Raw genomic sequence first — 25,079 nt, 5'->3', positions numbered from 1 at the left:
ACCTGACAGCTGAAATCTTGATGTGTTGTCTGTGGCTCTGTACACACTTGTGTGTTTATGTTTTATCCCAGAGTTCTGAACGCAATATCTGGCTGACATTCCAATGTAGTATTGTTGGGGTGTTGTCCTGTTAGAAGTATTGTCTCTATAAATAGTTGCTGGTAGTACAGAATTTGGTGAAAAAAGAAGCATGCTGTTAAAAGCTTTTCAGCTTGCACACATTAGGACAGAATCACAAGAATACTAAATCTCTAAAGGAAATAATACTTTACTAAATGAATGATTTGGAGATGCCGGTGTTGGACTGGGGTGTACAAAGTTAAAAATCACACAACACCAGGTTATAGTCCAACAGATCTTATTGGAAGCACACTAGCTTTCGGAGCGACACTCCTTCATCAGGTGATAGCCTGATGAAGGAGCATCGCTCCGAAAGCTAGTGTGCTTTCAATTAAACCTGTTGAACTATAACCTGGTGTTGTGTGATTTTTAACTTACTAAATGAAGCAATGGACTCTGTTTGTTGGAGGTATGCACCACAGAACAGTTGACTGCCAAGTTTTTGTTTAAAATTCAAACCAGGTAAGTGGATTTTGGATTTCTTAGTAACGATCTTATATTTTGGCCTATAGTTATGCTATTCCCCAAAATCAAAAACATTCTGTCTGTATCTTCTGAATTAAAAATTTTCACTAATCTAGTAATGATGACCATTACTAGATTAACCCCAGTCTTCCTTTTTGAAGATAAAATATATTTGTACACTCATGTATTTCTGGAAACAGAGTTATAGAGTCAAACAGCATGGAAACACAACACATTGCTCCAACCAGTCCATACAGAACATAATCCCAACTGAACTGGCCCCACATGCCTGGTCCTGGCCCATATCCCTCCAAACCACATTCCTATTCTTGTTGCAGCTCTATAAAACTTTGGTTAGACCGCACTTGGAATACTGCATCCAGTTCTGGTCGCCCCATTATAGGAAAGATGTGGATGCTTTGGAGAGGGTTCAGAGGAGGTTTACCAGGATGCTGCCTGGACTGGAGGACTTATCTTATGAAAGGAGGTTGACTGAGCTCGGACTTTTTTCATTGGAGAAAAGGAGGAGGAGAGGGAACCTAATTGAGGTATACAAGATAATGAGAGGTATAGATTGAGTTAATAGCCAGAGACTATTTCCCAGGGCAGAAATGGCTAACACGAGGGGTCATAGTTTTAAGCTGGTAGGAAGAAAGTATAGAGGGGATGTCAGAGGCAGGTTCTTTACACAGAGAGTTGTGAGAGCATGCGATGCGTTGCCAGCAGCAGTTGTGGAAGCAAGGTCATTGGGGACATTTAAGAGACTGCTGGACATGCATATGGTCACAGAAATTTGAGGTGCATACATGAGGATCAATGGTCGGCACAATATCGTGGGCTGAAGGGCCTGTTCTGTGCCATACTGTTCTATGTTCTATGTATCCATCTGTCGTGGAAATTAAATCGACTCGACTCAAATGCTTGCAAGGGCAAAGAAAAAGTTTATTTCAGACCTCTGCAAAGGGACCCAATACATTGGCAAGACACCTCATGTAAAGGGCATTTGATAGTTTTCACATATTCCCTTTATAGTCTAATTTGCTTCTTCTTATCAACACCTGCAAGGTTAGGGGCCTGGAACATTTGAGTTCCTTTCCATATATGGAGTAGTTTTTCTCATTCCTTGACTGTTGATAAGGTAGTTTAACTGGCCTTGTAAGTCTGCTGTTAGGTTGGTTTACCTTTACATTTTTCTATTTGTTTGCAATACTTGTCCCTAGTTTCAGCCAGGTCCTTACTTCTTTGTTTCCCTGTGCCTTTATAGATTTCACAATAAATGATAATTTTCCATTACACTATCCAAATGTATTTAAACATTGTTTATTATGAAATTTTCTTTGCCCACTCTCCAATGCCTCCATATTTTTAGAAAATGGTGACCAGAATTGTATTGAGTATTCTGGCCTAATCAAAGTTCAGTACAAGTTCTCCACTTTTCAGTTCTATCCCATTAGAAATAAAGCCATGTGTTTGTGTTCTTTTGAAGACTTGCTAAACTGTGGCGCAATATTTACCAACTGGTGTTCTCATACTCAAGCAATATCTTTGTTCATTTGCCCCACCTGAAATTACATCCCAAGTGATGAATCATCTCCCTATTTATCCCACCAAAATGGATTACCTTTTGAATGAGATAGCAATGAGTACTCTGCAGTAGGCATCAAAGATTCTACAGCACAATTTGTTGAAAAGCAATAGAATTTGCTGCAGTATCCTGGTATTTATCCCTCAACTAGTATTGCAAAAATAGATCAGCTGAACATTATCCAATTGCTGTCTGGAGCCTTTTGTGTGCATATTTCCCACTTGATAGAGATCCCTACAATTCAAAGGTACTTAATTCACTGTAAAACACTTTGGGATATCCTAATGTATTATAATTGAGTTCAAAATCTGTAAAGTGTATTTTATGATTTTTTTGTGTTTTCTTAAAACACATAACTTAATAGTTAGTGATGGAGGAGAGGTAAGGATTATGGGAAGTTTGTATATAAGCAACTATGGCTATCATTCACAGATTATTTGACCAAGCAGAGCTTGGGCAGGAAGAGAATACAATGTTGTCACTCTATTCCTTTTACTCCTCCTCTAGTTCCTGCTACATTATTTCCGTCTCATCTACATCTTGCACTTTCTGAGTTCAATAGAGGCAGAATGGAATCACTGCACATTCTGTGAGAAAGTGAGTACGTTTAAATTTAAAGGATAATTTATTTGTTGTATAAAATTTAGCACTGCTTGTTCGCAGTTGACATTTTACTTACATTTTCTGCTTTTAGGTTTCTTCCAGGCTTAGGTGGGGCTAATCAAGCTCTCTGCTGGAGTATAAATGATATTAGCTAATTAAGTACTAGCCCTAAGCTAGCTCTGTAACTGCCAGATAATAGATTCATCTGAAGTGTTGGTGTGTAAATCAAAAAGGTGTAGTGTGGTGCATAGAGGTGCTGAGAGGCAGAGTGGAATTACTGTGAGTTTGTCAGTGAGGAAGGGACAGGGCTGTTTTTCTCTTCTCTATGCTTGGCAGATGACAGGAAGTTGTACAATTTGAAAACAAAGAGTGACATTGCAGGAGAACAGTGGATACACTAATCTCTAGTCTTCATTTAATATTAAACAGCACAAAAGTAAGCTTAAATAAAGGCCGCCATGTACAGTGCCCATCCCAGGACACATTGACAACACCTCACATGTCTGAATGAATGAATGAATGCATTAGCTTTAGCTTTATTGAAACAGTGCTGAAGATGATGGTTCCCCAGAGGAGTGCAGCAAGCACTTGACCCATGGCAACACCAGTGGGGCAACTGAGTATGAGGGAAGAACAGTGGGAGAGTACCAGTGATAGATGATCCATTGCATAGGGGACAGACAGATGTTTCTGTGGGTCATAAGTGTGTCTCCAGGATGTTAAATGTAGATGTAGAGAGGTTCTTTCCTCATGTGGGGGCCATCTAGAATGATATTGAATGAGATGAATATAGTTCTAGAATAAGGCATAGCAGATTTAAACAGAGAAGAAGAGAAATCACCTCTCTCAAAGGGTCGTGCATCTGTGCCCACTACCCCAGAGTCGGTTGAGTGCTGGGACATTGAGTAAGTTTAATGAGGAGATGGACTGATTTTTAATTAGTAATGAATCGATAAGTTATGGAGAGTAGGCAGGAAACATGTTGGGATGAGGTTAGCCATGATCATATTAAATGGTGGAGCAGGCTCGAGAGACTGAATTGCCTATACCTTCGCATGTTTGTAAGTATGCTCCCTCCCCAGGGCTTGGATCAAGGATATCACAGTGTGGTTGCAAGGGAAGGGTGACAGGCCAGAGGTCTTGGTCTCCATTGGTAGCAATTATACAGGTAGAAAGGGAGATGTGGTTCTGTAATCAGAATTCAGAGAACTGGGGGAAGCAGATGCCTAGTGGTATTATCGCCGGACTGTTAACCCAGAGATCCTTTGGTGACCCGGGTTTCAATCCCACCACGGCGGATGGTGGAATTTGAATTCACTAAAAGTCCGGAATTAGGATTCTAATGATGACCACAAATCCATTGTTGATTGTTGGGAAAAACCCATCTGGTTCACTAGGGTTCTCAAGGGAAGGAAACTGCCACCCTTACCTGGTTGGGCCTACATGTGACTCCAGACCCACAGCAATGTGGTTGACTCTTAACTGCCACATTGGCACATCCCTATAGGCAATTAGGGATGGGCCATAAATGCTACCTAGCCAGCCCTCATCATTTGAATGAATTAAAAAAAGGTATGAAATTAGCAAGCAGGATGTCAAAGTAGTATTCGCCCAGTGAGCACAGGAATAAGACAGATGAATGTGTGGCTGGAAAGATGGTGCAGGAAAGAAGGGTTCAAATTCATGGCAATCTAGGATTGGCTCCTGAGGAGATAGCACCTTTACAAGTCGGGTTGCATCTGAACAAAGTCGGGACTGAGAAAGCATTTTCCTAGTGGTGTTGAGAGGGCCTTAAATAATTCTGATATAATGTGGGAACCAGGAGAAACATTTAAAGAGTAATACAAGGTCCTTAAAATACTGTGTGAGACACAGTATCTAATCTAATCTAATCATGACACCAGAGTAGAGAATGGCAAATTATCAGTTGGAGTCACAGTAAGGGAAAAATTAAACTTTCTAAATCATGTTAAACTGTACAAAATATAGTGAATATGATTGGTGATTTATAGGTACATGTTGTCATTTGGAATGATGACGATGAGATGATATTTGAGATCTGCCTGATGGAAGGAAAGGACTAGATGTTAAATATTCTTGGCTCTTGAGTGTTTTGGAAAGATAAGAAAGAAATCAAAAGAGAAGAATTGTTTAAGGTAAGACATAATTTGGTAAGAACTAGGGACCAAGCAGGGGATATTACATTGCACAGTGTTATCTACAGACCATTAACTAGTGGAAAAGATGTAGAGGAATAAATTTGCAAAGACATCATAGACCGATGCAAAAATTATACAGTAGTGCAGTTGTAATAGGGAACTTTAATTATGCAAATTGAAATTGTTTTAGTGGTAATGTTAAGAGCAAGATCGACAAGAGTTCTCAGATTGTTTTCAGCAGAATTTTCTACAGCAATATGTGTCCAACCCAATTTGAAAGGAGATCTGGTTTTTGGAAATGCGTTGAGCCAATTAGATCGAGTGTCAATGCAGAAACACATAAGGGACAATGATCGTGTATAATAAGCTTTTGGATGATGGGAGAAAATTTTTAGTCAATCCAGAGTAAGAATTATTAACCAGGGAAAGCCAACTTCATTGGGGCAGGAATGAAGCTGCACTGCATTGACTGGAGCCAAAGGTTGGCAGAAAAATCAGAAGCAGGATAATGGTCAACCTTGAGAGAAGAGATGGCTTGGATACTGTCAATGCATATTCCTTCAAAAGAGAAAGATGGGGTCAAAACTTCAGTGCTCCCTGGAAGAATAGGGTGATAGAAATTAGGGCAAAGAGGATAAAGTGTGCTTCTGACCAGGTTTGTTCTGGTGAACGCAATTGAGTACCGACCTGAATACAAAATGTTCAGAAAGGCAACTGTGAAAATAAATAAGAGAATTGAAGAGGGAGTATGGAAAAGCTGGTAGCTAATGATACAGAGAAATAACAAGGTTTTTATTCTGACAATGAGAGCTAAAACTTGGTAAAAGGAGGATTAGGGCTGATTAGGGACCAAAAAGGTAATTTGCATGTGGTGACAGAAGGCATGTGAAGATATTGTATCCAGGAAGCACATGTTACTCAGATCGTGGTGACAAAATTCAGTCACTACAGCATTCAAAATTGATAAGTAGGAAGTGTTAGATGAGCTGTTGAGGCACATGGACCAGTTGAGATGCATCCAACCATAATGAAAGAAATTGCAAAGGTGCAAATCATAATCTCTGAGGACACAGAGGGTGATGCCAGAGAACTGGAGAATTGCAAACATTACACCTTTCTTCAAACAAGAATTGTAAGGAAATGCAGAGCAATTACAGTGGTGTCAGTTAACTTCAGCAGTGAGGAAAGCAATAATTCAAGATAGAAACAATAGTCACAAGAATGAATATTGTTTAGTTTGGAAAAGCCAGTATAGATATCTCAAGGGATAATAGTATTTAAGTAACTTACTGGAATTCTTTGAAGAGCTAGGGTTGATGAGGCTAATGCTGTTGGTGTGGGTACACAGACTTTCAAAAGGTATCCAATACAATGCCGCACATAAGGAAATTTATAGCATGGAGCAAACAGGATGGTAGAAACATGGATAGAAAATTGGCAGAATGGTAGTAAACAAAATGTAATGGCTATTGGATACTTTTCAGTGTGAAGAAAAAATTGTTGTGGATTTCTCCAGGTGGTTAGTATTGGGACCCTTGCTTTTCCTGATGCATATAATTGGTCTTGAAGTGCAGAGGAGAATTTCAAAGATTGTAGATGATGTTAAACTTGAAACATTGTAATCTGTGAGGAGGACAACATAGAATTTCAAAAGGACATTGACAATTTGGTGGAATGGGCAAAGAGTAGTAGATGAAGTTCAAAGTAAAGTGTACGGTGATACATCTTGGTAGAAACAACATGGAGACAGAGTTTAAATTGTGCAGGAACAATGAGACCTGAGTGTATATGAGCATTAATTATTACAGGTGGCAGAACAAGTGGACAACACAGTTAATAAGGCAAACAAAATAGGTGACTCAGTGATTAGCACTGCTGTCTCTCAGCGTCAGGGACCTGGGTTCAACTCCAGCCTTGGGTGACTGTCTGTGTGGAGTTTGTACATTCTCCCTGTGACTGCATGGGTTTCCCCTGGGTGCTCTGGTTTCCTCCCACAGTTCAAAGATATGCAGGTTAGGTGAATTGGCCCATAGTGTTCAGGGATGTGTAGTTTAGGTGCATTAGTCAGGGGAATGGGTTTGCGTGGGATACTCTTCGGTGTGTTGGTATGGACTTGTTGGGCCAAATGGCCTGTTTTCACACTGAGAGATTCTGTGATAAAAATCCTGTGATTCATTTATATGAGCATAAAGTACAAAAACAGGGAGGCTATGCTTAATCTGAATGAGACCTCAGCTGGAGTATTATGCACAATGCTGAACATCACACTTTCTAAAGGATAAGAATGCATTGTAGAGAGTGATAAAAAGGATTACAGGAATGGTTCTGGAGATAGTTTGGAGCTGTTACTCTTGGAGAAGGCTAAAAGGAAATTTGTTGGAAGTTTTCCAGTCATGTTAGAGGAAGGACATTATTAAGCTGGAGAGGCTTCAGAAGAGATTTACTAGGATATTGCTTGGTATGGAAAGCTTGAGTTATAAAGAAAGGCTGGATAGGCTGGGACATTCTTTTACTGGAGTGTCAGAGGTTGAGAGGAAGCCTTTTAGAAATTTATGAAATAATGAGAGGAATAGCTAGAGTTAATAGTAGTTGTCTTTTCCTGAGAATTGGGGATTTCAAGACTAAGAGGGACGTTTTTAAGGTGAGAGGAGACAGATTTAAAAAAGACATGAGGGACAAATCTTCTACACAGAGGGTGGCTCTTGGGTGGAATGAACTGCTGGAGGAAGTGATGAATGTGGGTACTTTTACAACATTTGGAAGACATTTGGAAAAGTACATGAATGAGAAAAGGTTTGGAGGGATATGGGCCAGGAACTGTCAGATGGGACTAGTTTAGTTTGGGGTTATGTTTGGCATAGACTGGTTGGACTGAATGATCTGTTTCCACACTGTAGGAGTCTATGACTGTATGAGAGGTCTGGACAAGGTAGTCAAGGAGAACTAGCTCTGATTCAAACAAAGAACAGGAACAAGCTTGACACTGATTTACACAATAAGTAAATATGACACATTTTTAATGTTTTTTTATGTGCAAGAGTTTCTAGTTTGGGACGCACTGCCTGGAAGTGCCGTAGATTAAATAATCCCACAGAAGCCGGCATCCTGTCATTCAGTTGCCCTTTATTTACACATGGAGAGTCCTTCACAGTGATCCAGCTCCTGCAGAGCCAGCTCTCACAGTGAACAGGATGTTTGACACCCCTGTTTTCTTTAGCCTCCTTTTTATTTTACCCCCATATTACCGCCTAACTGCAGTAGTGCTTATTCTTTCCCCAGCGCCCACGGTGCGTGTGCGCAGGTGTGGGACACAGTGAAAGACACAAGGTGTATGAATCTTTATTCAAATTTCCACCACCAGGAAGAAAAGAAACACGCGAGTGGCCAGTGACAAGCAGTGCCCTTCACAAAGGGTAATGCTGTGTGATCAAACAGTGAAGGGGAGGGCAGGGATTAAATCAAAATAGAATTGGAGGGGGAAATAATACACTCCAATCCCTGTGGCGCCCACCTCTCCCTGAACAACTCCAGGGTGTTGGTGGACACCGCGTGCTCCTTCTCCAAGGACACCCGGGCTCTAAGGTAACCGCGGAAGAGGGGCAGGCAGTCGGCCCTAACGACCCCCTCCACGGCCCGCTGCCTGGACCTGTTGATGGCCAGTTTGGCCAGGCCCAGGAGCAGACCCACGAGGAGGTCCTCGGACCTGCCCTCCCTCCTCCGTACCGGGTGCCCGAAGATCAGGAGCGTGGGACTGAAGTGCAGCCAAAAGCAGGGGAGAAGGAAGTTTTTTAAGAAAATTAAAAAGGGAGTGTAAAATGCCCACACCCAATATACATGTGGTCCACGGACTCCACAGAACAAGCAGTTGGGCTGGGAGTCCGTGAACCACCGCAATCTGCGGTTGCAGGGGACTGCTGCGTGCAGCACCCTCCACCCCAGATCCCCGAGAGAAAGGGGGAGGACTCCCGTGTAGAGAGCCCGCCACTGGGGATCCCCACCGCCCGGTGGCAAATGGGCATGCCAAGGCGTGTCCGGGCGGTGGATGAGGGAGAAGAGGTGGACGGTGTGCAGCAGCAGTCTATACAGGGCCCTCCTTTTTACATCCTTGAAGGAGACAAAATTAAAATTCCGGAGGCGGCTCAGGTTGTGGGGCACAGGTTCCTGCGGGAAGTATGGGACCTTGGGGCCAATGTGAAATTCCGTCCAGGCTGGGGTGAGCGTGGAAGGGATCCCACCGCACACCTGAGCGTCCTCCAACTGGTGCACTACGTCGGGTCCGAGCACCGCCGTTTTAAGGCGTCGGATGGCGGTGGCCAGGTACTGGACGTCTACCGCTGCCCTGCTCGCTATGTCCTGCGGCAGCGTCCAGCCCAGGCCCCCGGCACCCAGCACGTCCCCGACCCTGGTCGCCCTCGCCGCCACGGCCCTCCCCTCTGACAGCCACTCGAACCCGTGAGTACGGAGGTGCAGATTCCTGAGCAACGGCTCCCTGACGACAGACACAACTCCAGCCGGAGGGTAGGCCCGGTGCGATTCGACGATGTTCCAAACAGTGATCAGGTCCTGGTAAAAGACAGGCAGCGACTTGAGGGCGACCTCCAAACCGTCGCGGTCGACGAACAGGAGCTGCGTGTCGTAATTGAGGCTACGCACCTGGCGGAAAAAATACGTTGCCAGGGTGCACCACCTAGGAGGAGGCTCGACGTAAAGGTATTGCCGCAAGGTCTGAAGGCGGAACGTCGCGACCTGGGTGCAGACGCACACCAGCGACTGACCGCCCTCCTCAATAGGGAGACTCAGAACCTGCGCGGCGACCCAGTGCATCTTTTTGTCCCAGAAGAAGTCGACCAACGTTCTCTGGATGTCAGCGACAAAGCCAGGAGGAGGGATCAAAGTGACCAGCCGGTACCACAACATGGCAGCCACCAGCTGGTTTATGACCAGCACTCGACTCCTGTAAGATAGCACTCGGAGCAGTCCTGTCCAGCGGCCTAGGCGAGCCGAGACTTTGGCCTCCCGCTCCTGCCAGTTGGCCGGCCGGGATTCCTCAGCGGGGCTGAGGTAGACCCCCAGGTAGAGGAGATGGGTGGTACTCCAGCTGAACCCCCGTAACTCCTCCGGCAGAGAGTCCACCCGCCACGGACCGACTGGGTCGGTGAAAGTGAGGAGCACGTCGTCAGCGTAGGCTGAAAGGACCACCCCCGTGCCCGCACCACGCAGAACCAGACCCGACAACCTCCTCCGCAAGAGGCACAGGAAAGGCTCTACGCACAGGGAATACAGCTGGCCGGACAGGGGGCAGCCTTGACGCACTCCTCTCCCGAAGTGAAGGGGCGCCGTCAGGGACCCGTTGACTTTAACCAGACACACTGTGGCGGCGTACAAAAGTCGGATCCGGGCGACAAACTGCGTCCCGAACCCAAATGCCCGCAGAGTCCCGAGCAGGTACTCGTGATCGACCCTGTCGAATGCCTTCTCCTGGTCGAGAGACAGGAAGGCGCTCGGCAGACCAGCCCGTCGACAGAAATGGATCAGGTCCTGGACCAGGTGGACGTTGTCGTGTATCCTCCGGCCCGGGACCGTGTAGGACTGGTCCGGGTGAATCATGTGGGCCAGCACGGAGGCCAGGCGAGAAGACAACACCCTGGCGAAGATTTTGTAGTCCGTGCTGAGGAGGGAGACCGGACGCCAGTTCTTCAAAGAACGAAGGTCCTCCTTCTTTGGCAGCAGGACGATGACCGCCCTGCGCCAAGAAAGGGGCAGTTGTCCGGCATTTAGATACTCCCCCAGGACCTGTTCGTAGTCACTCCCCAGGACGTCCCAGAACGCTCTGAAGTACTCCACAGTCAGCCCATCCAGCCCGGGGATTTTGCCCCTCGAGAGCACCGGTCAGCTCCTCTAAAGTGACAGGAGCGTTGAGCCTTCCGGCGTCCTCCAGGCTGAGCTGCGGCAGGTCCTCCCACAGAACTCTGCGAGCATCCTCGCTGGACGGATCCGGAGAGAACAGAGCCGTGTAATAGTTTCGGACGTGGGCCCTGATGCCCTCCGGATCCGAGACGAGGGACCCGTCGTCGGCCAGCAGCACAAGGAGCTGCTGACGGGTGCCACGCCTTTTTTCCAGCGAGTAGAAGAAAGGGGAGCCACAGTCCAGGTCCTGGAGGAGCTGGATCCGCGACCTCACGTACGCGCCCCGAGCCCCGACGAGCTGCAGGTCCCGGAGCACGGCCTTCTTCTCTTCGTACACCCCGCGCAGGGCCGGGTCCGCGTCGGGCTGACCGAGGCGTGACTCCAGGTCAAGCATCTCCCTCTCCAACTCCCCGATCCTGGATTTCCGCCTCTTGGTCGACCCCCTCGCGTACTCCTGACAGAAGACGCGGACGTGAGCCTTGCCCACGTCCCACCATAGCCTCAGGGAGGGGAAGCTTCCCCGCTTCCTTCTCCAGCCGGCCCAGAAACAACAAAACGAGTCCTGGAACCGCTCGTCCTCCAGCAGCAGGTTGTTAAAGTGCCACTATGCGGAGCCGAGCCTGGCGCCGAACGGAAGGAGTTCCGCCCACACCAGGTGATGGTCCGTGCACGACACCTGCCGCGTGGAGGCCCTCGGAAAACAGGAGGCGTACGCCCGCGAAACGTACAGCGGTCGATTCTGGACGCTCCGACCCCAGGCCTCACGAAGGTGAAAGCGATGGAGTCGGGATGGAGATTCCGCCAGACGTCCACCAGGTCGAAGGACTTGACCAAGTCCCCCAACCTCCTCCCCGACGCCCAACCGGTGCGGGCACTGCCGTCATCCCTGCCCTCGAGGACGCAGTTAAAATCTCCCCCGAGGACGACGCACTGGTTCTCGTCGATGGAAGCGAGATGAGCGGACACTTCTTCGAAGAAGCTCGCTTGCCTCGGCCCGGCCAGGGGAGTGTAGACGTTCACCAAGTGAAGCACCGCGCCACCCAGCCGAACCGTCAGGTGAAGCAAACGGCCTGACATGGGCTCCCTGACCCTCCAAGATCTCCGGCTGAAAATGCGGGGCCAACGGATAGCCATCCCGCCAGATCTGCGGGTGAGGTGACTCATGTAGACCCCCCCCCTTCACCACTCCAGGAGCCAGGTGGCTTCGTCTCCCGGGGTAGTGTGGGTTTCTTGCACGAAGCACACCGCATACCTCCCATCCCGAAGGACCGAGAGGGTCTGGAATCTGTGCTGTGACTCCCTTCTGCCGTTGATGTTGAGGCTGGCTATAGTTGTCTCCATGTCGGAAGCGTTGTGCTACCACCACCAGTACAGTTAAAAACCTATATACACATTTACAGGGAGGACGAGGGAGGGGCACAGAAGTCCCTCGCCCTCACCAGGAGTGCCCCCAGGAAGTTCCTGACTCGCTTTCGCTCATTGACATCGAGCCCAGGCGCCTGGCGAGCAGCGTGGGCCGACCAATAAATTCTTTCAAAAGAGCTCCAGCGGTCAAGCGCTGTCCCGGCGACCCAGAGTTTCCTCGACAAATTCCCGGAGTTCCTCGAGGGGGAATGAGGGGGAGATCGGCGGGGGACACCTGGGACTCAAAAATGTCACTGCAGACAGACTCCGCGTCATCCCCAGTGTCCGCCACTGATCTCTAACCCTCCTCCAGGAGGTCGCCCTCGGTCACCGACCCCTCCCCCACTGAGAGGTTAGGGGCTGGTCCAGCACTGCCAACTGGCCTCGAACCCCCGGCGACCCCACCCCCAGGGTCACCGGTGGTGCCTTCCTCGGTGCACACCTTCCCGGAATGCAGAGTTCGGGTCGTCGGCCGGCAGATGCTCGGGGCCCCGCTCCTCTCCCGACACTGGGATGCCCGGCTCCTCAGGGAAAAGGTCCTCCCCCAGGGCCAAGCAGTCTGGGAGGGAGGAGCAAGGATAACACCTTCCTGCCCTCCACCGCTCAACAAGCCAGCAGAGGGTCCTCCGTCGTCACCCGCATTGTGGCCCGTGTGGTTATTACAGTCCTCTCCAGGGGCCAGAGGAGTTGAGGCAGCAGGAGGCCCTGCTGTAGCCCCTGGGGGTTTGGGTAGGTCAGGCCGCGGTGTGGGACAGTCGAGAGGCACCATTGGCTCGTCCCCTGGATAGGTGCAGAGCTGCCAGTGCGCTGCTGGAGTATCTCTCCTCTCCAAGGGCCAGCACCTCTTCCCCAGAGCGACAGGGGGGAATTTATGGGTCTTCCCCTCCCCACCTGCCTTGGTGGTCATGGGGCCCGAGGTCCCTCTCCCCAGCCTTTCCTGGAATACGATTGGCTGGGGGCAGACAGGGGGCATGGCCAGTGCAGGGAGGGTCAGCTGTGTCACTTCCTGCCCCACCCCTGGTTTATCAGGTGATGGTAGGCAGGGCAGGGTAGAGGTCCAGTTTCCTCTCTGGGGCCTGGAGACACGGTTGCTGCAGGAGTTTGGGCAGCGATGGTTCCCCCCAGCTCGGGCTCGGGCTCCCCTGGGCCAGGTGTTGCAGCGCCAGGGGTGGGTGTCAAAGCCTCAGGGGTTTCTCTATCGGGGTGGGGGGGTGGATGTGGGGTCAGGATCAGGTACGGGTTTGGGGGTCAGGGTTCCCGTACCGGGGTGACGTTGGCACGGCTGCAGGGGCATTGTTGTGCCGGGCGGGGCAGGTCTTGGGCTGGGTGTCGGGGAAGGGGATAGGGTGGTCTCCCCGTGGGCGGGCCTGATGTGACGCGTCTTTTTGAGCATCTTCTGGCTGGCCGGACGCTCACCCCCCTCCCTGCCAGAGGCTGGAGCATTGGAAGCCGCCGGCTTAGCACTGGTGCCGGGGCTTGTGGTGTAGACTTCGGGGGAAGGGGAGTGGCTGCGGTGGTGCCACCATCAGCCATTGGTGTGGGCTGGGCAGCCTTCTGAGTGGGGCAGTTTGTTCTTATGTGCCCCACCTCGTGGCTCAGTTGGCACCGCACGCCGTCTGCCGTCCAGAAGGTGCGGTAGGCCGCGCCCTCATGGAGGAGGGTGAAAGAGCCCTCGGTGACCTCCTCCCGGGCCAGGCAAATAAACACCTGGCGTCGGAAGCAGTATATGTGTCAGAGGGTGGGGTCCTTAAGACAGAGCAGGAGCGGTTGGACACCTGACCGGATCTCCCCCAAGGTGGTGAGGTGGGGAAGAAGGAGCTCGCTGGAAGTGAAGGGCAGGACGTTGGAGATCACAACCCTCTGGGCCGTAACCTCCAGAGGGTCGACGGGTAAATGTGTCCCGCCCACAGTGAGCCCCCTCTCCACGGCCAGGTGGACCACCTGCTCGGTCTTCAGGAAAAACACGGCCTTCCCGTACATCCGGGCCGCAGCGACGATGGCCAGTGGGCCGACCACACTAGCCATGGCCTTGCTGCAGGCCTCAATGGTCATATTGGGGTGGGGATAGGCCTTTAACCCCAGGTGTTTAGTTAGGTGCCTGAAGGGGGTTGCGGTCGCAGCCGGGGTTGGGACAGCGGAGCCTAAGGCAACGGCTACCCTGGCGTAGGTGCAGCTGGGCCCCGCGACTTGCCATACTCTGCTGCTGGATGTTGAGGTGGGCCTCTGGCAGCAGCAGTGGTGGAGGTTGTGGGGAGGGGCCTGAGGCGAGTCACCCAAGGAGAGTCCCAGGCAGTGACGGTGGAGGCAGGCCTCAGTCGCAGTGGTGGGGCAGACCTGTTGGGGAGGGTTCCCAAGGCAAGTCCCAGGCAGCCCCAAAATAGAGTCCCATGTAGCAGCAGCAGTGGTGGAGGTTGTGGGGAAGGGCCCAAGGCGAGTCTCAGGCAGCGGTCGTGGAGGCAGGCCTCAGGCAACAGCAGCGGTGGAAGCAGCCCTCTGGCAAGTCCTGGGCAGGCCCTTGGTCACAGCGGTGGGGGCAGGCCTGTTGGGGAGGGTTCCCAAGACAAATCCCAGGCAGCCCCAAAATTGAGTCCCAGGCAGCAGTAGTGGTGGAGGTTGTGGGGAGGGGCCCAAGGAGAGGCCCAGGCAGTGGTGGTGGAGACAGGTCTCAGGCAACAGCAGCAGTGGAGGCAGACCCTTGGTCACAGCAGTGGGGGGCAGATCTGTTGGGGAGGGTCCCCAAGGCAAGTCCCAGGCAGCAGCAGTGAGGCAGGTCCAGGCAGGGTCCCAGAAACCAGCAGTGGGAGTGGGAGTCAGCAGCAACACTGCCTTGACCTGGGTGAGGCCCAGGCTGCAGCTCCAAAAGCTCTCACCTCCTTCTGCTTCTGCCCTTTCTTCCTTCAGCTCTCTTTGGGGCAGCTGGTCCAGGGACAGTCCCCTTCCTCTCAGACCTCTTCAAGGAGGAGAGTCCTTGCGCTTAGGCACACTTATCCAGCTCTCAGAGTGAACAGGATGTTTGACACCCCTGTTTTTATCTGTCAGCCAGGGCTCCCTAATTGGACCAGATCAACACTCCAGCCAGGGAACTGGCTGACTTCACACATTCACTTCAGAAGAGATAGGTTCAATCAAGGCATTCATGAGGTCATTATAGAGTCATAGAGATGTACAACATGGAAAGAGACCCTTCGGTCGAACCCATCCATGCCAACCAGATATCCCAACACAATCTAATCCCACCTGCCAGTACCTGGCCCATATCCCTCCAAACCCTTCCTATTCATATCCCCATCCAAATGCCTTTCAAATGTTGCAATTGTATCAGCCTCCACCACTTCCTCTGGCAGCTCATTCCATACACACATCACCCTCTGTGTGAAAACGTTGCCCCTTACGTCTCTTTTATATCTTTGCCCTCTCATCCTAAACCTATGCCCTCTAGTTTTCGACTCCCCTACCCCATGGAATAGAATTTGCCTATTTACCCTATCCATGCCTCTTATAATTTTATAAACCTTTATAAAGTCGCTCCAGGGAAAAAAGCCCCAGCCTGTTCAGCCTCTCTCTACAGCTCAAATTCTCCAACCCTGGCAACATCCTTGTAAATCTTTTCTGAACCCTTTCAAGTTTCACAACATCTTTCTGATGGAAAAGAGACCAGAATTGCATGCAATATTCCAACAGTGGCCTAACCAATGCTCTGTACAGCCGCAACATGGCCTCCCAACCCCTGTACTCAATACTCTGACCAATAAAGGAAAGCATACCTTCACTATCCTATCTACCTGCGACTCCACTTTCAAGGAGCTATGAACCTGCACTCTAAGGCCTCTTTGTTCAGCAACACACCCTAGGACCTTACCATTAAGTGTATAAGTCCTGCAAAGATTTTCTTTCCCAAACTGCAGCACCTCGCATTTACCTGAATTAAACTCCATCTGCCACACCCGCACAAATCAACCACACCGCCCTGTGGCCCAACATTTTCAACTTTCTCTCCCACTCAGCCGATGACATGGAGGTCCTGGGCCTCCTTCACCGCCACTTCCTCGCCACCCGACACCTGGAGGAAGAACGCCTTATCTTCCACCTCGGAACACTTCAACCCCAGGACATCAATGTGAACTTCACCAGTTTCCTCATTTCCCCTTCCCCACCTCACCCCAGTTCCAAACTTCCAGCTCAGCATCATCCCCATGACTTGTCCTACCTGCCTATCATCCTTTCCACCTATCCACTCCACCCTCCTCCCTGACCTATCACCTTCATCCCCACCCCCATTCACCTATTGTACTCTAAGCTACTTTCTCCCCACCCCCACCATCCTCTCATTTATCTCTCCACCCTTCAGGCGCTCTGCCTGCATTCCTGATGAAGGGCTTTTGCCTGAAACGTCGATTTCCCTGCTCTTCGGATGCTGCCTGGACTGCTGTGCTTTTCCAGCATCACTCTACTACAGAATCTGGTTTCCAGCATCTGCAGTCATTGTTTCTACCTTCCATCTTTGGCCCATCTGGTCAAGACTCTCTTCGCTGTCCACTACACCTCCAATTTTGGTGTCATCTGCAAACTTACTAACTGTACGTCTTATGCTCTCATCCAAATCATTTACATAAATGACAAAATGTAGAGGACCCAGCACTGATCCTTGTGGCATTCCACTGGTCACAGGCCTCCAGTCTGAAAAACAACCCTCTACTACCACCCTTTGTCTTCTACCTTTGAGCCAGTTCTGTATCCAAATGGCTAGTTCTTCCTGTATTCCGTGAGATCTAACCTTGCTAACCAGTATCCCATGGGGAACCTTGTCAAACACTTTACTGAAGTCCATATAGATCACATCTACTGCTCTGCCCTCATAAATCCTCTTTGTTACTTCTTCAAAAAAACTCAATCAAGTTTGTGAGACATGATTTCCCACGCACTGGATTAGTGGTGCTGGAAGAGCACAGCAGTTCAGGTAGCATCCAACGAGCAGCGAAATCGACGTTTCGGGCAAAAGCCCTTCATCAGGAATAAAGGCAGTGAGCCTGAAGCGTGGAGAGATAAGCTAGAGGAGGGTGGGGGTGGGGAGAGAGTAGCATAGAGTACAATGGGTGAGTGGGGGAGGAGATGAAGGTGATAGGTCAAGGAGGAGAGGGTGGAGTGGATAGGTGGAAAAGAAGATAGGCAGGTCGGACAAGTCCGGACAAGTCAAGGAGACAGTTACTGAGCTGGAAGTTTGAAACTAGGATGAGGTGGGGGAAGGGGAAATGAGGAAGCTGTTGAAGTCCACATTGATGCCCTGGGGTTGAAGTGTTCCGAGGCAGAAGATGAGGCGTTCTTCCTCCAGGCGTCTGGTGGTGAGGGAGCGGCGGTGAAGGAGGCCCAGGACCTCCATGTCCTCGGCAGAGTGGGAGGGGGAGTTGAAATGTTGGGCCACGGGGCGGTTTGGTTGATTGGTGCGGGTGTCTTGGAGATGTTCCCTAAAGCGCTCTGCTAGGAGGCGCCCAGTCTCCCCAATGTAGAGGAGACCACATCGGGAGCAACGGATACAATAAATGGTATTGGTGGATGTGCAGGTGAAACTTTGATGGATGTGGAAGGCTCCTTTAGGGCCTTGGATAGAGGTGAGGGAGGAGGTGTGGGCACAGGTTTTACAGTTCCTGCGGTGGCAGGGGAAAGTGCCAGAATGGGAGGGTGGGTCGTAGGGGGGTGTGGCCTGACCAGGTAGTACGGAGGGAACGGTCTTTGCGGAAGGCAGAAAGGGGTGGGGAGGGAAATATATCCCTGGTGGTGGGGTCTTTTTGGAGGTGGCGGAAATGTCGGCGGATGATTTGGTTGATGCGAAGGTTGGTAGGGTGGAAGGTGAGCACCAGGGGCGTTCTGTCCTTGTTACGGTTGGAGGGGTGGGGTCTGAGGGCGGAGGTGCGGGATGTGAACGAGATGCGTTGGAGGGCATCTTTAACCACGTGGGAAGGGAAATTGCTGTCTCTAAAGAAGGAGGCCATCTGGTGTGTCCTATGGTGGAACTGGTCCTCCTGGGAGCAGATACGGCGGAGGCGGAGAAATTGGGAATACGGGATGGCATTTTTGCAAGAGGTAGGGTGGGAAGAGGTGTAATCCAGGTAGCTGTGGGAGTCGGTGGGTTTGTAAAAAATGTCAGTGTCAAGTTGGTCGTCACTAATGGAGATGGAGAGGTCCAGGAAGGGGAGCGAGGTATCAGAGATAGTCCAGGTAAATTTAAGGTCAGGGTGGAATGTGTTGGTGAAGTTGATGAATTGCTCAACCTCCTCGTGGGAGCACGAGGTGGCGCCAATGCAGTCATCAATGTAGCGGAGGAAGAGGTGGGGAGTGGTGCCGGTGTAATTAGGGAAGATCAACTGTTCTACATAGCCAACAAAGAGACAGGCATAGCTGGGGCCCATACGTGTGCCCATGGCTACGCCTTTGGTCTGGAGGAAGTGGGAGGATTCAAAGGAGAAATTGTTAAGGGTGAGGACCAGTTCGGCCAAACGAATGAGAGTGTCGGTGGAAGGGTACTGTTGGGGACGTCTGGAGAGGAAAAAACGGAGGGCTTGGAGGCCCTGGTCATGACGAATGGAGGTGTAGAGGGATTGGATATCCATGGTGAAGATGAGGCATTGGGGGCTGGGGAAACGGAAGTCTTGGAGGACAAAGCCATGTTGACTATACTGAATAAGTCTTTGCCTTTCCAAATACATGTACATCCTGTCCCTCAGGATTCCCTTCAACAATTTGCACCGACATTAGGTGATTATTTAAACTTATTTAAATTTATTTAAATTGAAACAATGTACATTTGTATCTTCTGTAACACAATGATTGCATTATTGTGAAACTCTGTGTTATTCGAAACATCGTGCTATAGAAACTGTGCTTAAAGTGTTGGCGGTGTGATTGCATTACAGCCAACACACTTTTTAAAAGTTTGTGCATTAGAAATAGTGTCCCACAATTGTCAATCATGTTACAGTAAATTCATGTTAACGAAATGCACATTACAGCAGAGCGACTTGTACAAAGTAGTGGGGAAGGAGGATACCACTAAGGTGTGATATTCATTAGAACTTCAAGGGCCAAATGGTCATCTTCAGTACATTAGAATTCTGTTATTCTGTGACTTATGTTCTGGGACCCTCAACTTCTTAAGCTGATAGGTGGCACGCTACTTCTACTCTGGGTATCTACTCAACAGAGCTCTTCCAGAGCAATGGAGTTGTTCCTTCTGAATTGAGAGTGTGTTGCTGGAAAAGCACAGCAGGTCAGGCAGAATCCAAGGAATATGAAAATCAATGTTTCCAGCCGGAGCCATTCATCAGGAATGAGGCTGGGATCTTCGGGGCTGGAGAGGTAAATGGAAGGGGGCTGGGGCTAGGGAGAAGGCAGCTGAGAGTGCAATAGGTGGATGGAGGTGGGGGTAATGGTGATAGGTCAGAGAGGAGGATGGAGTGAATAGGTGGGAAGGAAGATTGACAGATGGGACAGGTCATGAGGATGGTGTTGACCTGGAAGGTTAGAACTGGGGTAAGGTGGAGTGAAGGGAAGTGAGGTGGTGAAGTCCAAATTGATGACCTGGGGTTGAAGGGTCCCCAGGGTGGAAGATAAGGCATCCTTCCTCCAGGCATCGGGAGGTGAGGGAGTGGCAATGGAGAAGGCCCAGGACCTGCATGTCCTCGGCAGAGTGGGAGGGGGAGTTGAAATGTTCGGCCACGGGGCAGTGGGGTTGATTGGAGATGATCTCTAAAGCGCTCTGCGAGAAGGCGTCCAGTCTACTCAATGTATAGGGGACCGCATCGGGAGCAATGGATACAACAAATGACTTGTGTGGAAGTGCATGTGAAACTTTGATGGATGTAGGAGGCTCCTTTGGGGCCTTGGATGGAGGTGAGGGGGAAAGTGTGGTCACAGGTTTTGCAATTCCTGTGGTGGCATGGGAAGGTGCCAGGAGGGGAGGATGGGTTGTTAGGGAGCATGGACCTAACCAGGTAGTCACGGAGGGAACGGTCTTTGCGGAAAGCGGAAAGGGGTGGGGAGGGAAATATATCCCTGGTGGTGGGTCTGTTTGTAGGTGGCGGAAATGTCGGCGGATGATGCAATTTATGTGGAGGTTGGTGAAGTGGAAGGTGAGGACCACAGGGGTGCTGTCCTTGTTGAGGTTGGAGGGGTGGGGTTCAAAGGCGGAGGGGCAGGGCAGGCGTTGGAGGGCATCTTCCACCACGTGGGTGGAGAAATATCGGTTTTTTAAGAAGGAGGCCATCTGGTGTGTTCTGTGTAAACTGGTTCTCCTGGGAGCAAATGCGGCAGAGACGGATGAATTGGGAATACGGGATAGCATTTTTGCAAGAGGTCAGGTGGGAAGAGGTGTAATCCAGGTAGCCGTGGGAGTCGGTGGGTTTGTAAAAAATGTCAGTGTTGAGTCGATCCTGGTGGATGGAGATGGAGAGGTCTAGGAAGGGGAGGGAGGTGTCAGAGATGGTCCAGGTGAATTTAAGGTTGGGGTAGAATGTGTTGGTGAAGTTGATGTACTGTTCAATCTCCTCGTGGGAGCACGAGGTGGAGCCGATGCAGTCATCAATGTAGTAGAGAACAAGGTGGGGGGTGGTGCCGGTGTAGCTTCAGAAGATGGACTGTTCCACATAGCCAACAAAGAGACAGGCATTGCTGGGACCCATGGCTACCCCTTTCGTCTGGAGGAAGTAGGAGGATTCAAAGGAGAAGTTGTTGAGGGTGAGGACCAGTTTAGCCAAACGAATCAGTGTCAGTGGAAGGGTACTGGTGGGGACATCGGGAGAGGAAGAAACAGAGGGTTTGGAGGCCCTGTTCGTGGAGGATGGAGGTGTAAAGGGATTGGATGTCCATGTTGAAAATGAGGCACTGGGGGCCGGGGAAATGGAAGTCTTGAAGGAGTTTGAGGGCGTGGGTGGTGTCCTGAATGTATGTGGAGAGTTCCTGGACCAGGGTACATAGGACAGTATTGAGGTAGGTGGAGATGAGTTCAGTGAGGCAGGAGCATGCTGAGATGATGGATCGGCCGGGGTAATCAGGCTTGTGGATCTTGGGTCGGTGGTAGAATCGGGTGGTGCGGGGTTCCCGAAATATAAGATGGGAAGCTGTGGGTGGAAGATCCTCCTGAGATGATGAGGTTGTGTATGGCCTGGGAGATGACCCATCGTCTCAGCCAGCTCCTGCCCCACCGAACTCATCTACATCTACCAGGGCCTCCAAGCCCTCTGTTTCTTCCAACCCTTCAATCCCAGGGCATCGATGTGGACTTCACCAGTTTCCTCATTTCCCCTCCCCCACCTTACCCCAGTTCCAACCTTCCAGCTCAGCACCACCCTCATGACCTGTCCCACCTGTCAATCTTCCTTTCCACTTATCCGGTCCACCTTCCTCTCCAACCTATCACCTTCACCCCCACCTCCATCCACCTGTTACACTCTCAGCTACCTTCTCCCCAGCCCCATCCCCCTCCCATTTGTCTCTCAACCCGCGCGGCTCCCGGCCTCATTCCTGATGAAGGGCTCTGGCCCGAAACATCAATTTTCTTGCTCCTCGGATGTTGCCTGACCTGCTGTGCTTTTCCAGCAACACCGTCTCAACTCTGATCCCCAGCATCTGCGGACCTCACTGTCTCCTTGTTCCTTCTGGACGGTAACGGCGTATAATTTTCATTCTTCATTCCGAGGATATGCACTTCTTTGGCTAGGCCAGAATTTTCCGTGCAATCCAAATCACTTGAGAAAGTGATGTTGAGTTGCTTTTTTTTTGAACCATTGCAGTCCAGGTGGTGTATGCACATCCACAAGACTGAGAGGCAGCAGGTTCCAGGAATTTCACCCAGTGGCAGTGAGGGAACGGTGATGTTTTTCCAACTGAGGCTAATGAAGGGGACATGCAGATGGTGGTTCTCTTGTGAGCCTGCTGCTCTTGTCCCTTCAGGTGCCAGGAGTAAACAGTTTAAAGGGTGCTGCAGAAAGAAGCTCAGTGAGTTGCTAAGGTTAGGGTACAGTTAATCTATTGAGCTGCTGTGTCCTGAACTCTCTTAATTAACTTGCTGTATGTATGGGCACGAGTTCCACATTGAAATCGAGATATATCATGAGTAAACAACTCTCTCTGCCTATCTTTTATTTGTTGCAGTGGTTCAGAACCAAATAGCGCAGAGGACTGTCACAGAATGAAGGAATTGAAACTGTTTCCAGGATAATCACCTGTATGGTGCACTGCTTGTGGTTATGCAGCAGCTGCACAGTGAGGAAGTGGAATCTAGTTCATGATGATGGTCATTAGAAGCCAATTGCCTCACTACCCAGGGCCTTGTCAAGGAATTTTACAAAGTGCTACTCCAGGGCCAACCAACTTCAGCTGCTTTATCAATGACTTTCTCTCCACCTTCAGCTCAGATCTGGAGCTGTTCACTGATGATTACACAGTGGTCAGCACACATCACAGCCTCTCCCATGCTGAAGTCATCCGTATCTGTACGAAGCACAATCTAGGCTACATTCAGGCTTGGATTGATAAGTGATAAGTTATATCAGCACCACACAAGTCCTTGACAATGATTACCTCTAGCAGGAGAGAAAGCAGGATGAACTCAGGTTGTTTTTCATAAATTCAGTGAAGATATTGCCACTTGACAGGAGTGCCTGAAGCAACTTGCATATAAAACAGTTCAGTCTGGTTGAAGAAGCCACTTGAACATTGGGTGAAGTCCAAAGCAAGGCTGAAAGAAGTGCCAAGTCTGCAATAACAGGTAGAAAATGATAACACAGACAGCACCCCACTACCTTCTCAAGGACAGTTTGGTGCTGGGTAAATAAGGCCTTGTCAATGATGCCCTCATTCTCTGAAAGAAGATGACCAAGATGACACAAACTGCGTGCAAAGCATTGCATATGCACTCAATGGCCATCAGAGTAAACTCTTGTACATGCTGTCGGTTTTGACTTTGGTAAAAGAGAATTGGATCGAATTGTTTCTCTTTGGAAATTGACTCAGTGCCTCCGTAATGCAACAGAATACTCTGCTGAATATTACCTTTCTATCTAAAAGAAAGCCTGGGAGGAATTCTGTCAGAAATAATTACCGGTAATGACGCTCTGTTGAAAGAACTTAAGCAGGACGTAGAGGAAACCAAACAAGCACTGAAACAACTAAGAGGGGGGTCAGGCTTTCAAGAGAACAAAAGAACACTTGACACACAGGAATGATGGACAATATCATGATGACCCTGAAAATCAACAGCACCTCCAGATGTATTCAGATCTGATGTTAATGGTGTATCAGCAGGTTGCCTACATATTATAACAGGCTCACCGTCTTATTTGTCATTGCAAATTGTTAAAATTTCTTTTGGAAAACTGGAAAGGTTTTATGTGTAACTTTATCAATAAGAGGCTGCACCTCTAACAACTCCAAGTGTTGTGCATATATAAAGCAATGACTCTGTCTGCCAGTCAGTTTAAGTTGTAAAATTCACTTATGGGATGTGGACAGCATTGGCTGGCCTGCATTTTTATTGTCTGATCCTAATTGTCTTTGAGTAGGTGGTGGTTGCTGCCTTTTTGAACCGCTGCAGTCCATATGCTGTAGGTTGACCCACAATGCCATAAGGAATGGAATTCTAGAATTTTGACTCCACAACAGTGAAGGAATGGTGATAAATTTTCAAGTCAGGAATGATGTGTGGCTTAAAGGTAATTTTCGGATGTATCTGCTACCCTTGTTCTTCTAGATGGAAGTGGTTGTGGGTTTGGTGAATTTCTGCAGTGTATCTGTCCTGTAGATAATAACCACTGCTGCTCCTGAACATCGGTGGTGGAGAGAGTGGGTGCTTGTGATGTGGAGCCAATCAAGTGGACTACTTTGTCCTGGATGATATCAAGCTTCTTGAGCATTGTTGGGACTGCACTCATCCAGACGAATGAGGAGTATAGCATCACATTCTTGAGTTGTGCTTTGTACATGGTGAACAGCCTTTGGGGAGTCAGGAGTGGAGTTACTTGCCACAATATTCCAAGCCTCTGACCTGCTCCTGTAGCCACTGTGTTTATATGATGAGTCCAGTTTAATTTCTGATCAATAGTAACCCCAAGGTTGTCCATAATGAAGGATTTGGTGATGGTGACACCATTAAATGTCAAGGGCTGGTGATTAGTCTGTCTCTTATTGGAGATGGTCATTGCCTGGCATTTGTGTGTGTGAATGTTAGTTGCCACTTGTCAGTCCAAGCTTAAAGATTGCCCAGATCTTGTTACATTTGAACACGGATACTTAATGGTAAGGTCCTGGGGAGTGTTGCTGAAGAGAGACCTTGGAGTGCAGGTTCATAGTTCATCGAAAGTGGAGTCTCAGGTAGATAGGATTGTGAAGTATGCTTTCCTTTATTGGTCACAGTATTGAGTATAGGAGTTGGGAGGTCATGTTATGATTATTTAGGACATTGGTTGAACCACTTTTGGAATATTATGTGCAATTCTGATCTCCCTCCTATAGGAAGGATGTTGTGAAACTTGAAAGGTTCAGAAAAGATTTACAAGGTTGTTGCCAGGTGGAGAGTTTGCGCTACAGAGAGAGGCTGAATAGGTTGGGGCTGTTATTCCTGGAGCATCTGAGGCTGAGGGGTGACCTTATAGAGGTTTATAAAATCATGAGGGGCATGGATAGGGTAAATAGGCAAAGTCTTTTCCCTGAGTTGGCGGAGTCCAAAACTAGAGTGTATAAGGATAGGGTGAGGGAGGGAAAGATTTAGAAGGGACCTAAGGGGCAATTTTTTCACACAGAGGGTGGTGCATGTATGGAGACTGGTACAATTGCAACATTTAAAAGAC

At 49.4% G+C, this 25,079-nt stretch overlaps 1 protein-coding gene across 2 annotated transcripts in view; it reads left to right on the top strand.

The window, feature by feature from the left end:
- Nucleotides 1-2,686: 2,686 nt before the first annotated feature.
- The window catches only part of dpep2 (dipeptidase 2), a 90,727-nt gene continuing 68,334 nt past the window's right edge, over nucleotides 2,687-25,079 (top strand). Inside the window, exon 1 of one of the 2 annotated variants that reach the window (XM_072547402.1) lies at nucleotides 2,687-2,767. The gene's annotated coding sequence lies outside the window, so the exon portion shown is untranslated. The remainder of the gene's footprint in view (nucleotides 2,768-25,079) is intronic. The other variant, XM_072547408.1, reaches the window with a different exon arrangement.

This window comes from Chiloscyllium punctatum, chromosome 26, assembly GCF_047496795.1.
Source record: "Chiloscyllium punctatum isolate Juve2018m chromosome 26, sChiPun1.3, whole genome shotgun sequence".
Taxonomy (NCBI): domain Eukaryota; kingdom Metazoa; phylum Chordata; class Chondrichthyes; order Orectolobiformes; family Hemiscylliidae; genus Chiloscyllium; species Chiloscyllium punctatum.
Note: the sequence above shows the minus strand (reverse complement) of the source record. Positions and strands in the feature narration are given on the sequence as shown.